Source organism: Capra hircus, chromosome 1 (assembly GCF_001704415.2).
Source record: "Capra hircus breed San Clemente chromosome 1, ASM170441v1, whole genome shotgun sequence".
Lineage (NCBI taxonomy): Eukaryota > Metazoa > Chordata > Mammalia > Artiodactyla > Bovidae > Capra > Capra hircus.
Genome location: NC_030808.1, coordinates 129608530 through 129626337, shown reverse-complemented (window position 1 = coordinate 129626337; position 17808 = coordinate 129608530). Strand labels below are relative to the sequence as shown.

Sequence of the window (17808 nt, the reverse complement as noted above, 5' to 3'; positions counted from 1 at the left end):
TGTTTTTGTAGTTCTCTTCTTTTTGTCTTTCCTGTGGTCTGATAATTTTTTTTGTAGCAATGTGCTTTGATTCTTTTGTATCTTTTGTGTATCTACTGTGTGTGTGTGTGTGTGTGTGTGTATTTTTTTGCATGTGTGTATGGTTACCATAGTGTTTGCGTTGAACATCTTATAGCAGTCTGTTTTAAGCTAATACCATATAAGTTCAATTGCTTGGAGAAATGCTATACTTTACCTTGCCCTCCACTTTATGTAATTGATGGCAGATATTACTTTTTTCTATATTGATTTTCAATAACAAATTTCTGTGGTTATAGTTTTTCTTACAGTTAATGGTGAAATTTATACTTTCAAATGTTTTTATGTGACAGCATATTTTTCATTTCAACTTAAAGAAATTCCTTCAGCACTTCTTATAGGGCAGGTCTAGTGGTGATGAACTCCCTCATATTTTGTTTGGGAAAGTAATTTTTCTATCCTTTATTTATTTATTTATTTTTAAAACTTAAAAAAATTTTTTTGAATTTTTTTTTAGCACATAGCTGATTTACATTGTTGTCTTAATTTCAGGTGTACATTGAAGTGATTCAGATATATATATATATATCTTCTTTTTCATTATTTTTAAAACTTAATTAATTAATTTATTTTAATTGGAGGCTAATTAATTTACAATATTGTACGTTTTTTGCCATACATTGACATGAATCAGCCATGAGTGTACATGTATTCCCCATCCTGGACCCCCTCCCACCTCCCTCCCCATCCCATCCCTCAGGGTCATTCCAGTACACCAACCCTGAGCACCCTGTCTCATGCATCGAACCTGGACTGGTGATCTATTTCATATATGATAATGTACATGTTTCAAGCTATTCTCTCAAATCATCCCACCCTAGCCTTCTCCCACAGAGTCCAAAAGTCTGTTCTTTACATCTGTGTCTCTTTTGCTGTCTCGCATATGGGTCATCGTTACCATCTTTCTAAATTCCATATATATGCATTAGTATACTATATTGATGTTTTTCTTTCTGACTTACTTCACTCTGTATAATAGGCTCCAGTTTCATCCACTTAATTAGAACTGACTCAGATGCATTCTTTTTAATAGCTGAGTAATATTCCATTGTATATATGTACCACAGCTTTCTTATCCATTCGTCTGCTGATGGACATCTATGTTGCTTCCATGTCCTGGCTATTATAAACAGTGCTCTGATGAACATTGGGGTACATGTGTCTCTTTCAATTCTGGTTTTCTCAGTGTGTATGCCCAGCAGTGGGATTGCTGGGTCATAAGGCAGTTCTATTTGTAGTTTTTTAAGGAATCTCCACACTGTTCTCCATAGTGGCTGTACTAGTTTGTATTCCCACCAACAGTGTAAGAAGGTTCCCTTTTTTCCACACCCTCTCCAGCATTCATTGTTTGTAGACTTTTCGATAGCAGCCATTCTGACTGGCATGAGATGGTACCTCATTGTGGTTTTGATTTGCATTTTTCTGATAATGAGTGATGTTGAGCATCTTTTCATGTGTTTGTTAGCCATCTGTATGTCTTCTTTGGAGAAATGTCTGTTTAGTTCTTTGGCCTATTTTTTGATTGGGTCATTTATTTTTCTGGAATTGAGCTGCAGGAATTGCTTGTATATTTTTGAGATTAATTCTTTGTCAGTTTCTTCATTTGCTATTATTTTCTCCCATGCTGAAGGTTGTCTTTTCACCTTGCTTATAGTTTCCTTCATTGTGCAAAAGCTTTTAAGTTTAATTAGGTCCCAATTTTTTTTTTCTTCTTTTCTTTCCGTTACTCTGGGAGGTGGGTCATAGAGGATCCTACTGTGATTTATGTCAGAGAGTGTTTTGCCTATGTTTTCCTCTAGGAGTTTTATAGTTTCTGGTCTTACATTTAGATCTTTAATCCATATTGGGTTTATTTTTGTGTATGGTGTTAGAAAGTGTTCTAGTTTCATTCTTTAGAGATTGTCTTTTTTCCGTTGTACATTCTTGCCTTCTTTGTCAAAGATAAGGTGTCCATAGGTGCATGGATTTATCTCTGGGCTTTCTGTTTTGTTCCATTGATCTATGTTTCTGTCTTTGTGTCAGTACCATACTGTCTGATGACTGTTGCTTTGTAGTATAGCCTGAAGTCAGGCAGGTTGATTCCTCCAGTTCCATTCTTTCTCCAGATTGCTTTGGCCATTCATGGTTTTTTGTGTTTCCATACAAATTGTGAGATTATTTGTTCTAGTTCTCTGAAAAATACTGTTGGTAGCTTGATAAGGATTGCATTGAATCTATAGATTGCTTTGGGTAGTACACTCATTTTCACTGTATTGATTTCTTCTGATCTACGAACATGGTATATTTCTCCATCTGTTTGTGTCATCTTTGATTTCTTTCATCAGTGTTTTATAGTTTTCTATATATAGGTCTTTTGTTTCTCTAGGTAGATTTATTCCTAAGTATTTTATTTTTTTCATTGCAATGGTGAATGGAATTGTTTCCTTAATTTCTCTTTCTGTTTTCTCATTGTTAGTGTATTGGAATGCAAGGGATTTCTCTGTGTTAATTTTGTATCCTGCAGCTTTGTTATATTCATTGATTAGCTCTAGTAATTTCTGGTGGAGTCTTTAGGGTTTTCTATGTAGAGGATTATGTCATCTGCAAACATTGAGAGTTTTACTTCTTTTCCAATCTGGATTCCTTTTATTTCTTTTTCTGTTCTGCGTGCTATGGCTAAAACTTCCAAAACTATGTTGAATAGTAGTGGTGAGAGTAGGCACCCTTCTCTTGTTTCTGACTTTAGGGGAAATGCTTTCAATTCTTCATCATTGAGGATAATGTTTGCTGTGGGTTTATCATCCATGGCTTTTATTATGTTGAGGTATGTTCCTTCTGTGGCTGCTTTCTGGAACGTTTTTATCTTAAATGGATGTTCAATTTTGTCAAATGCTTTCTCTGCATCTATTGAGATAATTATATGGTTTTTATCTTTCAATTTGTTAATGTGGTGTATCACATTGATTGATTTGCAAATATTGAAGAAACTTTGCATCCCTGGGATGAAGCCCACTTGGTCATAAGGTATTATCTTTTTAATATGTTGTTGGATTCTGTTTGCTAGAATTTTGTTAAGATTTTTGCATCTATGTTCATCAGTGATATTGGCCTGTAGTTTTCTTATTTTTTTTGTGGCATCTTTGTCTGGTTTTGGTATTAGGGTGATGGTGACCTGATAGAATGAGTGTGGAAGTTTACCTTCCTCTGCAATTTTATGGAAGAGTTTGAGTAGGATAGGTGTGAGCTCTTCTCTAAATTTTTGATAGAATTCAGCTGTGAGGCCATCTGTTTGTTGGACGATTTCTGATTACAGTTTCGATTTCTGTGCTTGTGATGGGTCCGTTAAGATTTTCTATTTCTTCTTGGTTCAGTTTTGGAAAGTTATACTTTTCTAATAATTTGTCCATTTCTTACAAGTTGTCCATTTTATTGGCATATAGTTGCTGATAGTAGTGTCTTATGATCCTTTGTATTTCTGTGTTTCTGTTGTGATTTCTCCATTTTCATTTCTAATTTTGTTGATTTGATTCTTCTCCCTTTTTTTGTTGATGAGTCTGGCTAATGGTTTGTTTATTTTATTTATCTTCTCAAAGAACCAGCTTTTAGCTTTGTTGATTTTGGCTATGGTCTCCTTTGTTTCTTTTGCATTTATTTCTGCCCTAATTTTTATGATTTCTTTCCTTATACTAACCCTGGGATGCTTTATTTATTCTTTTTCTAGTTGCTTTAGGTATAGAATTAGGTTATTTATTTGATTTCTCTCCTGTTTCTTGAGGTAGGCTTGTATTGCTATGAACCTTCCCTTTAACACTGCTTTTACTGAATCCCATAGGTTTTGGGTTGTTGTGTTTTTGTTTTTTGATTTCTTTTTTGATTTCTTCTGTGATTTGTTGGTTATTCAGAAGTGTGTTGTTTAGCCTCCATATGGTAATTTCAAAAAAATTGAAATCATCTCGAGCATCTTTTCTGATCACAATGTGGTAAGATTAGATGTCAACTACAGGAAAAAAAAACTATTAAAAATACAAACATATAAAGGAGAGTTTTGCCAGGTAAAATGTTCCTATTTGGCAGTTTTTTTTTTCCCTTTGCATATATCATCATAGTCTTTCATGACCTATAATGTTTCTGTTGAAAAAACTCTGATGGACTTCTATGTTCATGACAAATTGCTTTCAAAATTCTTTGTTTTGATAATTTAATTATAATGTGTCTCATCATGGACCAATCAGGACGTTTCAGCTTTGAACGAAGATACCTACTTCCTTCCCTAGATTTGGTAAGTTCTCAGCCATTATTTCTTTAAATAAGCTTTCTGCTCTTTTCTTATCCTTCTGGAACTCCCATTAAGTGTATCTTATTTCATTTGATGATTTCACCTATGTCTCATATGCTTTCTTTACTCTTTTTATACTTTTTTTCTTTTTGTTTCTCTAACTAGATAATTTCTTTTTGATTATTTCTTCTACATGGTTGAATCTTCTGTGAAGATCTGTGTTGAATTTTTCAGTTTAGTTGTCATAGTCTTTAGCTCTCGGATGTCGGTTTAAATCTTTTTTTTAATGGTTTCTATTTTTTTAATCAAAGCTTTTATTGTATTTTTTCCAGATTTCATTTAGTTGTCTACCTATGTTCCCTTGTATCTTAATGAATTTCTTTAAGATGATTATTTTGAAAATTTTTTGTCAATTAGTTCATGGATTACCATTTCTTTAAGGTCAGTAACTGGAACTGTGTTTGTTCTCTTTTAGTCTTGTCATGTTTCCCTAATTCTTCCTTATTCTTATACCTTTGCATTGAATTCTCTGCATTTGAAGAGGTGGAAAACTCTTCTAATCTTGCTAGATTGGTTTTGAAGGTAAAGACCTTCTTTTACTGGTTTCCGCTAATGATGGGAAATGAGAAGACTGTGGTGAAGCAGAGTTGAAGCTGGATTACAGTACTGCTTTTAGGGTCTGCATTTGCATCTATGGTCAGTGGCCTGTTAGTGGGGGCACTGATGGAGTGACTTCTCCTGTGTCCCTTGGTGGATGGGGTTGGTGGGAGGACTATAGACAAATGGGGCTGGAACAAAGCTCAGTAAGGGATGGAGAGCCCTTTTGAATATATAGCTGGTGTTAGGTTGGTGCAAATGTAATTGTGGTTTCAGACCATGAATTTTAAATCAATATATCTAAGCTCAAACACATCTTTATTAATCAAAACAGGAACCATTACAATCAACACATTTTTGCCAAAGAAAAATAAGTTTGTTTATTCCTATAGCCTAAAAATCCATGCTTTAGAATTTGATGAACTCTTGGAAAGCATTTTCTGCATCCTGCTGGTTGTGGAAGTGTTTTATCTGCAAAAAGTTGTCAAGATGCTTGAAGAAGTGATAGTCAGTTGGTGAGAGATCAGGTGAACATGGCAGAGGAGGCAAAACGTCAGAGCCCAATTCATTCAACTTTTGAAGCATTGGTTGTGTGACATGCAGCTGGGTGTTGTCATGGAGAAGAATTGGGTCCATTCTGTTGGCCAGTGGCAGGCTGCAGGCATTGCAGGTTTTGGTACATCTCATCAATTTGTTGAGTATACTTCTCACAGGTGTAATGGTTTTGCCAGGATTCAGAAGGCTGTAGTGGATCAGACTGGCAGGAGACCACCAAACAGTGACCATGACCTTTTTTGGTGCAAGTGTGGCTTTGGGAACTGCTTTGGAGCTTCTTCTCTGTCCAACCACTGAGCTGGTCATCATTGGTGGTTGTATAAAATCCACTTTTCATCACATGTCAGAATCGGATTGAGAAATGGTTCATTGTTGTTGCATAGAAAAAGAGAAGATGACACTTCAAAATATTTTTGATTTGAGGTCAGCTCATGAGGCACCCACTCATCAAGCTTCTTCACCTTTCCAATCTGCCTCAAATGCTGAATGACCATAGAATGGTTGACACTGAGTTCTTCAGCAACTTCTCATGTTGTTGTAAGAGGATCAGCTTTGATGATTCTCTCAGTTGGTCTTTGTCAGCTTCTGATGGCTGGCCACTGTACTCTTCATCTTCAAGGCTCTTGTCTCCTTTGCAAAACTTCTTGAACCACCAGTGCACTGTACATTTGTTAGGAGTTCCTGGGCCAAATGCATTGTTGATGTTGTGAGTTATCTCCGCTGCTTTATGACCCATTTTGAACTCAAATAAGAAAATTGCTCAAATTTGCTTTTTGTCTAACATCATTTCCATATTCTAAAATTAATATAAAATAAACAGCAAATAATAAGCAAAAAATGTAAAGCAAGAAATGCATATTAAAATGACATATAACATAACCACACTTATTTAAGAATGTATTCCAATATTAAATAACAAATTTCAATAATGCAAAAACCACAATTACTTTTTCACCAACCTAATACCACACCATAGTCAGTGTGTCTGCCATGGGGGCCTTCTTTGTAAAAGTACCCTCCCTGATCTCAGGCTCTGCTGGGGTTTCTCAGCCTTCTACCTAGTTACAAGGCTTCTAGAAAGAAACTTTTTCCCATGGGGGGCAATCACATAATTGTTTCAATGTGGGAAGAGTGCGGGCACTTCTTGTTCTGTTTTCTTGCTGATGTCACTCCTGTGGTTTCTGGTTCTAAAGTTTGAATGCTTCTGGAACTCTTAGTATCATCAATTTGACACCCCGTTTTGGGTAGACTTTTCATTTTATGGAATCCTAATTGCTGATTCAGTTGTGAAATATGAACATAAGTATTAACTTCCTGGAGTTTCAGAGCTATATTTATTGTAACAGTAAGTGGTAAGTTCCCTTCCAATCAGGTTCAAGATCAGTTTTTTTTTTCTTTTCCTGATATCTCTTCTAATAAATAAAATCTTCTGGCTAAAGATCATAAAGAGGCTTTTTAGGAAGATGTAGTTGGAAGGTAGATTTAACCTCTTGGTGTTAGAACTGGGTATACTGCTGATGCTGTTCAGTTGCTAAGTTGTGTCTGACTCTTTGCAACCCCATGAACTATAGCTCTCCAGGCTCCTCTGTTCATGGGATTTCCCAGGCAAGAATACTAAAGTGGGTTGTCATTTCCTTCTCCAAGGGATCTTCCCGACCCAGGCACCAAACCTACATCTCCTGTGTTGGCAGACATTAACCAGAGGATTCTTTACTGCTGAGCCACCAGTGAAGCCCCAGAACTGGGTATAGTATGAATCTTTTGCAATATTTTTCTGAGTCTTTATACAATAGGGTATAATTTCGAATTGGAGGAGAAACTCCTAAATTCATGGATTTTTCATTTACCAATTCATAGGGGGATAAGCAATGTGTTCCCAAGGAAGTGGAAAAGTAGGTTCTCATAAGATCCAACAGGAGTACAATTGGTCAAGGGATCTCAGGATTTCTTAAAGATTTGCTAATTTTAATTTAAAGATGTCATTGGTGCTAAGAGGAGATTGAGGGTGGTACGGACAGTGTAAGGAGGTCCAACCAGTCCATTCTAAATGAGATCAGTCCTGGGTGTTCTTTGGAAGGAATGATGCTAAAGCTGAAACTCCAGTACTTTGGCCACCTCCTGTGAAGAGCTGACCTATTGGAAAAGACTCTGCTGCTGGGAGGGATTGGGGGCAGGAGGAGAAGGGGACGACAGAGGATGAGATGGCTGGATGGCATCACCGACTCGATGGATGTGAGCTTGAGTGAACTCCAGGAGTTGGTGATGGACAGGGATGCCTGGCGTGCTGCAGTTCATGGGGTCGCAAAGAGTCGGACACGACTGAGCTACTGAACTGAACTGAACTGAACTGAACTGAACTGAATGGACAGTGTAGTATTTGAGTAAGAGGGAATGCCTTATAGAATCCTTTTATATTGGTTTTCATAAAGTGTGTACCTTGTTCACTGGTATGCTCTGGGTTGGAATCACAATATCTGGCAACTTTTCAGCAACTGTAAGGGAATGTTCAGTCAGGGAATGATTTAACCCATCCTGAAGGTAGACATTTAAAACCAAAACTTGTTCAAATCTCATGGAGAGTGAAAACTGGAAAAAACCTATCTGAAGGTCTTCAACGGGCCCGTGCAACTTTCGTTCCTGGCTATGTCCCATTTTATACTTTTCTAGAGTAACGTAATCCTAGACCGGCGACACTTGACCTGAAAATAACCTCACATGTCTTAAACAAAATCATGTCTCTCATAGGAGACACATAACATAAAATTTACTACCCTAAACATTTTAAGTGTACAGTTTAGTAGCATTAAATATATTTGCTGTGTTGTGTAACCAGTGTCCATCACTTTTCCATCTTGCAAAACTAACAAAAACAGCCCCACCCCCATTTCCTTCTCTCTCCGGTTCCTGGAAACTACCATTCTACTTTCTGTTTCTAGGAGTTTGACTGTTCTTGATATCTTATGTAAGTGAAATCATACAGTATTTATCTTTTTGTGACTGTTATTTCACTTAGCATAGTGTCCTCAGTATTATTACCTGTTGTAAGGTGTGTAAGAATTTTTTCCTTTTTAAAGGTTGAATAATATTCCATTCCAACAGGGTCAAGGGTAAGAGTATAGTAAGTAATGTTTCTGGATGTTTGTTAGTTGTTAGAGGTTGGGGAAGTAGATAAATATTGAACTGGCCATTTTAGTGATGTATAAAACTTGCCTTTGACAGACTTCTACTAACAAAATCCTCCTTTTCTGTACATTAAGCAGTTTCCCCTTTCCTTTATATTGTGAGGATATCAAATTGTTTTTAATGTATGTCTGTTAAAAAATTATATCCCTGAAGTTAACTTATCAAATGGTTTATTCTTATTACATATCCTTAAAAGTAATATATTTATGTCTAGGACAAATTTATGTTTACACAAAATTGAGTAGATTCCACAGAGTTCCAATTTTCCACTCATTCCTCTCTCACACATTCCCCCCTATTATTAATATGTTGTATTATCATGGTATACATGTTCCAGCTGATAAATCATCAGGTATATTATAATTAACCGAAGTCCATAGTTTACATTAAGGTTCACTGTGTTGTATAGTCCTATGAGTTTTAACAAATGCATAATATCATCCATCCAGATAGAAGCATGCAGAGTAGCTTCCTTACCCTACAAGTCCCTTGTACCCCACCTACTCACCACTCTCCCTCCAAACCCCAGGCATCACTGATCCTTTTAGCATTTTCAGATAGTTATATAATTGGATTCACATAGACTTTCCAGTCTGGCTTCATTCACTTAAGTTTCCTCCACATCTTTTCATGTCTTGGTAATTTGTTTATTTTTCTTTTTTTTGTCTCTGAGTAATAGTTCATCACATGCATATACCCCAGTTTAACTGTTCATCTGCTTGTTGAGGGGCGTCTTAGGTGCTTCTAGTTTTTGGAGCAATGGGTTTTCTTTTTTCTTTTTTATTTTATTTTTTTATTTTTTAAATTTTAAAATCTTTAATTCTTACATGCATTCCCAAACATGAACCCCCCTCCCACCTCCCTCCCCACAACATCTCTCTGGGTCATCCCCATGCACCAGCCCCAAGCATGCTGCACCCTGCGTCAGACATAGACTGGCGATTCAATTCTTACATGATAGTATACATGTTAGAATGCCATTCTCCCAAATCATCCCACCCTCTCCCTCTCCCTCTGAGTCCAAAAGTCCGTTATACACATCTGTGTCTTTTTTCCTGTCTTGCATACAGGGTCGTCCCTGCCATCTTTTTAAATTCCATATATATGTGTTAGTATACTGTATTGGTGTTTTTCTTTCTGGCTTACTTCACTCTGTATAATCGGCTCCAGTTTCATCCATCTCATCAGAACTGATTCAAATGAATTCTTTTTAACGGCTGAGTAATACTCCATTGTGTATATGTACCACAGCTTTCTTATCCATTCATCTGCTGATGGACATCTAGGTTGTTTCCATGTCCTGGCTATTATAAACAGTGCTGCGATGAACATTGGGGTACATGTGTCTCTTTCAATTCTGGTTTCCTCGGTGTGTATGCCCAGCAGTGGGATTGCTGGGTCATAAGGTAGTTCTATTTGCAATTTTTTAAGGAATCTCCACACTGTTCTCCATAGTGGCTGTACTAGTTTGCATTCCCACCAACAGTGTAGGAGGGTTCCCTTTTCTCCACACCCTCTCCAGCATTTATTGCTTGCAGATTTTTGGATCGCAGCCATTCTGACTGGTGTGAAGTGGTACCTCATTGTGGTTTTGATTTGCATTTCTCTAATAATGAGTGATGTTGAGCATCTTTTCATGTGTTTGTTAGCCATCCGTATGTCTTCTTTGGAGAAATGTCTATTTAGTTCTTTGGCCCATTTTTTGATTGGGTCGTTTATTTTTCTGGAATTGAGCTGCAGAAGTTGCTTGTATATTTTTGAGATTAGTTGTTTGTCAGTTGCTTCATTTGCTATTATTTTCTCCCATTCAGAAGGCTGTCTTTTCACCTTGCTTATATTTTCCTTTGTTGTGCAGAAGCTTTTAATTTTAATTAGATCCCATTTGTTTATTTTTGTTTTTATTTCCAGAATTCTGGGAGGTGGATCATAGAGGATCCTGCTGTGATTTATGTCTGAGAGTGTTTTGCCTATGTTCTCCTCTAGGAGTTTTATAGTTTCTGGTCTTACATTTAGATCTTTAATCCATTTTGAGTTTATTTTTGTGTGTGGTGTTAGAAAGTGATCTAGTTTCATTCTTTTACAAGTGGTTGACCAGTTTTCCCAGCACCACTTGTTAAAGAGATTGTCTTTACTCCATTGTATATTCTTGCCTCCTTTGTCAAAGATAAAGTGTCCATATGTGTGTGGATTTATCTCTGGGCTTTCTATTTTGTTCCATTGATCTATATGTCTGTCTTTGTGCCAGTACCATACTGTCTTGATGACTGTGGCTTTGTAGTAGAGCCTGAAGTCAGGCAAGTTGATTCCTCCAGTTCCATTTTTCTTTCTCAAGATTGGAGCAATGGGTTTTTGATAGTTCTCATCAAGTCGAGGTAAAATCTCAATGGCATGTCTGATTGCTTATGCACAGATAGGCACAAGCTTTTAGTAGTTAGACCTGACTAGAGAAAGAGGCTGTTAAATAGCTTTATTTATGTTTCAGATGCCCTCTTCACATTGGAGTCCACAGGAAAGGGTCTCTTAATGCTTAGCGAACTCATAAAGAGGTCTTTCTATCTCAGTGAAACTTGGCACATAGTGTCTGCAATACTCAGTTAAAAGCAGAAATACACTCAGTTGTCTCTTGTTAAGGTGTCTAGGATATGTTTGGATAGTCTTTAGTCTATCAGGAGAGAATGTTTTTCTCTCCTGAGATGCACCACACTCTAAATAATGGGCTGTGTTTTGGCAAAAATAACTTATGTTTGGAACATTATGTCCCTCTTTTGCTAATGGTGGGGCAAGTCAGTGGAATTTTATAGGCTTTCTTGTCCTTTGAACAAAGTTGATTATCTACACATTGTGTTAGGACTAAATCACAAGGGAAATTTGTATCTTTTAAGTTTTGATCAAGGACCAGGGAAAAATAGAAGGGGGCTGCAGTGTACTCCAGGGGCATGACTGTCCAGGTATATTTTTGTTCTCTCCAGGTAAAGGCAAAAAGGTGTTGACTGTTTTGGTCCAGAGGCACACTGAAAAAAGACAGGACACAGGTTCATTAGAGTGAAGCAAGTGGCCTCAGGTGGAATTGGTGAAAGGCTGGTGTTTGGGTTAATTTCTGTCAGAAAGTGAGGTATATCTATTTTGTGGTCTTAAGGTCTTGAACAAATTGTTTGGATTCTTTTCTTACAGAAAGAGAGTGTTACAGGGCAGTGTATGGAAAGACCTTTGTATGTAAAGCATTTTCAACTATATGTTTGAGCTCTTTCTTTGGATTCAGGAGATATCAGGAGGAGTTTGGATAATGGTTTGGTAGAATGTGTCTGAACTTTAATAGGTTCTGCCCCAATTATTTTTCATATGTCAGTGAAATTTCTAGCTGGATTTGCAAGCTCAGGTGTGGTGTCCAGATCTTTATCAGGGCTATGTGTCATGTAGTGAGAAAAGAAAAGATATATTCAGAACAAATACAATTGATTATGAATAGACAGTCTTCTGAAATTTCAAGAAATAGTCCCTTTGGTGTGCTTTTAATATATAATAATTTTATGAGTAATGAAAGCTTTACCTTCTTAAATTTGCAAGAGTGTTATCACAGAGCAGGAAGGAAAGGTTACATATAAAGGCTGGGAGATAGGGAAATCTGTGATTTATTTAAAATACCAAAAACCTGTGTGGTACACCTATGTCAAGGAAGTGGCTGAGCAAAGGTAGCAGGGTTTAATGTAGAAAGAGTAGCAGTTGTATTGATTTTTATTGGAAATGGTTCAGGTTTGTTTTTTTAGGAGACTCTACACAACTTTTCAGGGAGAAGGCAATGGCAACCCACTCTAGTACTCTTGCCTGGAAAATCCCATGGGCGGAGGAGCCTGGTAGGCTTCAGTCCATGGGGTTGCAAAGAGTCGGACACGACTGAATGACTTCACTTTCACTTTTCTTTTTTTTCTTTTTTATTATTTTTATTTTTAAAATTTTATTTTTTTACTTTACAATACTGTATTGGTTTTGCCATACATTGACATGAATCTGCCACAGGTGTACATGAGTTCCCAATCCTGAACCCCCCTCCCACCACCCTCCCCATATCATCTCTCTGGGTCATCCCAGTGCACCAGCCCCAAGCATCCTGTATCCTGTATCAAACCTAGACTAGTGATTCGTTTCTTACATGATAGTATACATGTTTCAATGCCATTCTCCCAAATCATCCCACCCTCTCCCTCTCCTACAGAGTCCAAAAGTCTGTTCTTTACATCTGTGTCTCTTCTGCTGTCTCGCATATAGGGTTATCATTACCACCTTTCTAAATTCCATATATATGTATTAGTATACTGTATTGGTGTTTTTCTTTCTGGCTTACTTCACTCTGTATAATTGGCTCCAGTTTCATCCACCTCATTAGAACTGATTCAAATGTATTCTTTTTAATGGCTGAGTAATACTCCATTGTGTATATGTACCACAGCTTTCTTATCCATTCATCTGCTGATGGACATCTAGGTTGTTTCCATGTCCTGGCTATTATAAACAGTGCTGTGATGAACACTGGGGTACATGTGTTTCTTTCAATTCTGGTTTCCTCGGTGTGTATGCCCAGCAGTGGGATTGCTGGGTCATCAGGCAGTTCTATTTGTAGATTTTTAAGGAATCTCCACACTGTTCTCCATAGTGGCTGTATTAGTTTGCATTCCCACCAACAGTATAAGAGGGTTTCCTTTTCTCCACACCATCTCCAGCATTTATTGCTTGTAGACTTTTGGATCACTTTCACTTTTCACTTTCATGCACTGGAGAAGGAAATGGCAACCCACTCCAGTGTTCTTGCCTGGAGAATCCCAGGGATGGGGGAGCCTGATGGGCTGCCGTCTCTGGGGTCGCACAGAGTTGGACATGACTGAAGCGACTTAGCAGCAGCAGCAGCACACAACTTTTCAAGTTTGTTATTAAATTCTTAAATTTACTGTAGTAAGAGAGATCCTGAATGTCCTTTCCTGGATCAATTCAGTCTTCTCTGAATCCAGAAATGAGCACTGGCAGCTCTGACCAATACATGCATAAGTAATATGTGCCAGATAATCCTGGGGCTTATGCATCCAAAAGAATGCTAAATTCTTCCATGAATATTTGTTGGTTTTGTCATGATTTAGAGGAACTCGTACAAATAACTCCTAATTAAGCTCAGGTCCAAGGTTTAAACTCTGAAGTTGTCTGAATACCTGGTGCATGGATCTTCAGAGGCAGATCGCATTTTGGGCATCTGGACAAGGGGAATTGGAAAGAAGAGTCAGTGGAAGTTCAGAAAGAGAGAGAATGGCAGGAGAAGAGGTAGATTGATATCTAGGAAAGGCAGCTGGAGGACTTAATAGAGCAGTAAGTTTAGTTTAGATTTTTTTTTCAAATTGGTCATTAGCTTTGGCTAGAGAATGTTTTAATGAAGCAACTTTTGATTCAGAGTTTTATGTGGAAACCTCCTTATACCAAATCAAAATATGCTGCCCATTGAAACTGAGAAATCTTCCATCTTATTGGAGGAGCTTCTCAAATGAACAACTTTGTTCATGTCAGGTCTTCTTTAGTGAAGTTATGTCACTTAGAGATAGGCATAGGAATGAGGAATTGAATGAGATGACGTGGAAGAAGCACACATCTTTTCTGGAAGAGCAGAAGTTCTACACTTCAAAACCCTGTAAGAGTTGGTAATGGTGGGTAAATGTGATGTTTGAGCACCTTGTGACTTAGGTCCCAACATGACTTCTCTGAATGCAGACTCTACCGCCTGACACCAAAGAGAAAATTCTTTTTGGATTAAAGCCAAACTTTCAAGGCAAAAGAAACTGAGAAGAGAACCTCATCTGGTTTTATTGAAGACTCAACTGCCAAGTATGTGCAAATGGATGCCAGTCTGAGGAGAACTTCAAACTCACAAGATTGTGAGGTTGACTTGAACAGCAGGCTTATAGGACACAATTTTGTGTTCTGCCCAGTGATTCCCTTTCTTGTGATGAATAAGATTTTTATTCAGCATAGCAGGAAATGGAATCACGAAAGAGAACTAAAGGGCCTTAAAATGAATGTCTGGATTTCACCAACGATGCCAAATAAGCAGAACCAGTAACAAAACCTGGTACCCAACTGAGAATAAATAGCTAAGGAACTCAATGCAATGAGAGACCTCAAACATGGCATGGACTTTACACATTGGTGTGGACATTATAAGCTGAGAGTAGCTTACAGCACAAGGTGTTCTATGAGTACCACACTTAGTCCAGGGCTGAGAGTTATGGCCATGGGGAATGGAGACTGCCTCACTGGGACCCCCAGGAAAACTGAATATGAACTAAGGCTGCTCAAAGTAGGACAAGTAGGGGATAGTTATTCAGAGCTTGATATATAGCAAGACAGTCAGCCCCGTCACTTGCATTTGAGAGCTGATAGGCAGGTAAGGGAGTGAGAAAGGTTTATAGTGCAAAAAGGGAGGGCTTCTGTTGTGTTTGAATAGAGGTTATTGGCAGGGGAAAGGTAGAGGCAGGCTAACTAGACGCAGGGAATCCTATACAATTGATTTGATTTGTGGATTTTGCATTTTAAGCATAATATATTTGACTTTCTTAAAATGGTCCTGAGTTGGAAAGAAGAAAGAAAGTGTTCGTTGCTCAGTTGTGTCTGACTCTTTGCAACTCCGTGGACTGTAGCCTGCGGGGCTCCTCTGCCCATGGAATTCTCCAGGCAAGAATGCTGGAGTGCGTAGCCATTCCCTCCTCCAGGGAAATCATCCTGACCCAGGAATTGAACCTGCTTCTCCTGTATTGTCAGGGGGATTCCTTACCGTCTGAACTACCAGAAAGAGGGATGAAAATTAGGGATGTTGGCAGTTTTTGACAAAATCCTGATCACTGGGGCCAGTTACCACAGGGCTTATAGTTTTGTTTCTGGGCTGCTTGCTGCAAAGTTTGTGGGTCAGAATTTTGTTGTCGTAAGTGCTCTGGTCACTGTTAGTTTGTACAATCAGTCACTCAGATCAAAGGCTACCAAGGAGTCTAGCTTCTTAATGGTATCTCCTGCCATCACTGACCAACCCTGGCCCACTGAACTCATGATGCTGGTGCCTCCCCAGTGCATTACTTTTGGTTAGTTATTACAGTGTCCCTGTAGGCCCTTCCACACCCCCACTAGCTGATATAGTATTCTACTTTAGGTATTATATCAGTGTACCATACCCATTGCTTTGAACCTTCTGATTTTCTATTGTATCATATTATGCTTAACTTTAGTTACCATCTGGTGGCAAAAAGAGGGGATGGGGGTAAATGAGGTTGGTGCATGTTGTCTTGCCAGCAGAGGCTTCTGCATCATCTTCGAGCAAGGTAGATGTGCAAGTTTTCATAGAGTGGTAGGCCACTTCTCTAGGCCAAAGATTAAAAGAGATCTGGGGATTCAAGTTATTAATATATAACTACTTAGTTGTCTCCATCTAATGTTTCAGGGCTGAATCATTCTGTCACCTCTCCATTTTAGAAGAATTAATAAAGGAGATGTGAGAATGTCACTCAGCCACAAAGAGAAGGAAGTTCTGCCATTTGCAACAATGTGGATGGACCTAGAGAGCATTATGCGTAATAAAATTAGTCAGATAGAGAAAGACATATACTCTGTTACCACTTATATATGGAATCTAAAAATATAAAATGACTAAATATATATAATAAAACAGGAACAGACTCACAGATATAAAGAACAAACCAGTGGTTTAACAGTGGGGAGAGGGTAAAGACAAGTATGAGATTAAGAGAAACAAATTGGGGCTTCCCTGATGGTCCAGTGGGTAAGAACCTATGTTACAATGCAGGAGACACTGGTTCAATCCCTGGTCAGGGAAGATCCCACATACTGTGGAACAACCAAGCTCATGCAGCACAACTACTGAAGCCCATGTGCCTAGAGCTCATTCTTCGTAACAAGAGAAGCCATTACAATAAGAAGCCCATGCATCACAACTAGAGAAAAGCCTGCTCACAGCAACAAGACCAGTGCAACCAAAGAGACAGAGAGAAAGAGAGAAGCAAACTACTATGTATAAAATAGATAAGCAACTAGGACATATTATACAGCACAAGGATATATGGTCATTATTTTGTAAGAACGTCACATGAAGTATAATCCATAAAAATACTGAATTATTTTGTTGTATATATAAAACTAATATTGTATATCAACTATACTTCCTAAAAACAAAGGATGACAATATTAACCATACCATTCAATTTGTATTTGAAGTAATAGCCAATAAAAAAAAATTAAGGAAAAATAAGATGTAAGAAGCTTGTCAAAAAATAAAAAAAGAGACAGTACTATCATTATTTGGAGATACTATTATCCATAAAGATAGATATAGAGATATGTCTACATATATATGATAGATATAGATATATCTATAAAGATAAGCCCTCTGGTGGCTCAGACAGTAAAGAATCTGCCTACAATGCAGGAAACTCAGGTTTGATCCCTGGGTTTGGAAGATCCCCTGGAGGAGGCCATGGCAACCTACTCCAGTATTCTTGCCTGGAGAATTCCATGGACAGAGGAGCTTGGAGGGCTACAGTCCATAGGGTTGCAAAGAATTGGACACGACTGAAGCAACTTAGCACAAAAAATATCTATAAAGATAGATATATCTTTATTATTATCTGATAAAGATATTATCTTTATCAGTCAAGCATAAGAATTTACAGATAAGTGATTGCAGAAATTAAATAATTTTTCTGGATACCAGACCAACATAAGAGCAAATTTTTTCTATATGCCAGTAGCAATGTACAAACATTTTTGGGATCTTACAAGTACAAAAAAACACAGAATCTTTAGAATTAGAAACTTTTCCATGACAACAGAATTGTATTAAAAGTATGTAAGAAAAACGAAAAACAGTTGGTTCTTTTTGGAAACTACCCTTACAAAGCTAGCAATAGAAGTAAACCACTTGCCAACCTAGTCATTCAAAAAGAAGGGCCATAATCATTGTTCCCCATTCCCTGTTTTGTATCCAACAAACATTTGTGCACATACAACAATTGGCTAGATCCCTCAAACGGGCTAGAGCCACCATCTAGAAAAGTTGGGACACTAGGGCCAAAAACTACATTGAACAAGACACATCTAGTAAT

The 17808-nt window shown here is 37.8% G+C and overlaps 1 pseudogene; it reads right to left on the bottom strand.

The window, feature by feature from the left end:
- LOC108636915 lies at positions 5252-6278 on the bottom strand (annotated as a pseudogene).